Genomic DNA, 2,681 nt, shown 5'->3' with positions numbered 1-2,681 from the left:
AAAACCAAGGATAGAAATGGGATACAATAAAATAACAAATTAGCCAAATGTTCCAAAAGAGAGCTTAAAGCTTATGGCATACTGTGGGTGGCAAGTCAACCAGGTGTTAAGGCAAGAGACCTAGGGTACAAGCTGTTTTAGTATAATACACAAAATATATACAATAAAAATAGTTGTACCAAAAATAAATTATAATTATATATAAATATTATTAATCATTAGTTTGTAGCATTACTCTTTATTCCAATAATAATCTTTGCGCTACAATTATAACCTATAAAAACCCAGGTCATACAGAGATAGAAACTAAAGGAACATGGTACAGAGATAAAAACTAAAGGGACACGGTAAAAAATGGCCCAAACAAAAACGTGAGCCCTCTGTTATGCCCAGACAGGGCCACTAGAGGGCTTCTTGGTCTAGCGGCAGCACCAGTGCCTGGGTAGGCACCCGTTACTTAACAGACTGGGAAAACAAGTCCCCCCCTTTCTCCGGAGGAGTTAAAACACACTCTGCTCCACCACCTCTCGTAAAAGGCCTGACATTAGTCAGGCCCGCCCACAGCCATCCAGAGGCCTAACCGTCTCCCTGTGATGCTGTGCTTCAGCAGTCACGCCCATGGTCTGCTTTCATGTTCTGCCCTGTACACCTGGCTCCGCCCTCTAAATAACAGTAACAAAATTAGTAAAAGTACTAAAGTCTTTAAAATACATTAAAAAAAATAATGATGTAAACTGTCCCCTCTCTCTCTCTCCCTCGGCGACCAAATAGGGAAGGGCCCCCTGTCCGGTGGACATATGACTCGCGTGACCTTACCTATCATTGGAGATGACTCTCACTCCATATCCTGCCCCTTTGCCTTATACACAATAAATAACAGCGCGCGACCAGGCATTCGGGGCCACTACCAGTCTCCGTGTCTTGGTGGTAGCTGTCCCCCAGGCTCAGCTGTCTTTTGTTCTCTTTGTCTTGTGTCTTTAGTTCTACAATCTCTTGTCTCCACACACAAAGAGAAAAACCCACAGGCCCTGTAGGGCTGGACCCTACACATACTCAACCTATTATCACCTAGGAAGTAAACATTCTCTTAACAATATTAAACCCCTAATAATTACATAGTGATATTAATAAGGGAGATTTAAGTTTTTTAAAAATGCCTAGCTGGGTACAGTGGCTCATGCCTGTAATCCCAGCACTTTGGGAGGCTGAGGAGGGCAGATCACGACGTCAACAGGTCAAGACCATCCTGGCCAACGTGGTGAAACTCTGCCTCTACTAAAAATACAAAAATTAGCTGGGTGTGGTGGTGGGTGCCTGTAATCCCAGCTACTTGGGAGGCTTAGGTAGGAGAATCAGGAGGCCAAGGTTGCAGTGCGCCGAGATCATGCCACTACACTCCAGCCTGGCAACAGAGCAAGACTACATCTCAAAAAAAGAATAAATAAATAAGATTTTAAAATATCACTAGCCCAGGTCAATGTATCTTAATAACAGGGGGATGAGCTGTAGTGAAACTGCAGACCATGCAAAAATTTAAAGCACATATCTTGTCCAATAAATGAACTGACTTACAAAAATTAAAATCTATATTAAAAATAGAAACTTACATGTCTGATGAAGTATAAAAAGAGACTCAGTCTCATGATCAACAGCTTAGGAAACTTAAATGCACATTACTAAGTGAAAGAAGCCAATTCAAAAGACTACATACTGTATGATTACAACATTCTGGAAAAGGCAAAACTATGGAGACAATAAAAAGATTAGGAGCTGACAGGGAGGGAGGATCAGTCAGGGCAGAGGCCTTTTAGAGCAATGGAATTCATATGCATGACATCATAATGGAGATACATGTCTTTATACATTTGTCCAAACCCATGGATGTATAACACCAGGAGTGAACCCTAATGTAAACTATAGACTCAGTGATAATGATGTGTCCACATGGGTCCATGAGTTGTAATAAATGTACCCACTCTGATGGGGAAGGTTGATGATGGGGGAGATCATACATGTGTGGGTGAAAGAGGCATATGGGAAATCTCTGTACCTTCTGCTCAATTTTACTGTGAACCTAGAAGCACCCTAAAAAATAAAGCATATTAAAACAAATAACAACAAAAAAGTAAGTCCTGTCACATGCTACATGTTTGAACCCTGAGGACATTATGCTAAGTCAGGGATTTAAGCAATGTATTTAAAATAACTGGTGGCTCAAAGAATAAATTGCAATGGAAGTTAAAAATATTTTATCAGGTCAGGGGATCGAGACCATCCTGGCCAACATGGTGAAACCCCATCTCTACTAAAATACAAAAAAAACAAATTAGCTGGGCGTGGTGGCAGGCGCCTATAGTCCCAGCTACTCGGGAGGCTGAGGCAGGAGAATCACTTGAACCCAGGAGGCAGAGGCTGCAGTGAGCTGAGATCGTGCCATTGCACTCCACCCTGGTGAGAGAGCAAGACTCCTTTGCAAAAAAAAAAAAAAATTGGCTGGGTGTGGTGGCTCACGCCTGTAATCACAGCACTTTGGGAGGCCGAGGCAGGTGGATCACAAGGTCAAGGAGATCGAGACCCTATCTGTACTAAAAATACAAAAAATTAGCTGGTGGTGTGGTGGTCGCCTGTAGTCCCAGCTACTCGAGAGGCTGAGGCAGGAGAATGACGTGAACCTGGGAGGC

At 42.7% G+C, this 2,681-nt stretch overlaps 1 protein-coding gene across 2 annotated transcripts in view; it reads right to left on the bottom strand.

The window, feature by feature from the left end:
• The window catches only part of ZNF383 (zinc finger protein 383), a 26,364-nt gene that overhangs the window by 14,022 nt on the left and 9,661 nt on the right, over positions 1–2,681 (bottom strand). The window contains exon 4 of one of the 2 annotated variants that reach the window (XM_011992646.1): positions 2,351–2,448. The gene's annotated coding sequence lies outside the window, so the exon portion shown is untranslated. Of the gene's footprint in view, positions 1–1,607; positions 1,818–2,350; positions 2,449–2,681 lie in introns of those variants that run through there. The other variant, XM_011992640.1, reaches the window with a different exon arrangement.

Source organism: Mandrillus leucophaeus, unplaced genomic scaffold (genome assembly GCF_000951045.1).
Source record: "Mandrillus leucophaeus isolate KB7577 unplaced genomic scaffold, Mleu.le_1.0 Scaffold1107, whole genome shotgun sequence".
NCBI lineage: Eukaryota > Metazoa > Chordata > Mammalia > Primates > Cercopithecidae > Mandrillus > Mandrillus leucophaeus.
This window is presented reverse-complemented; position numbering and strand designations above follow the sequence as displayed.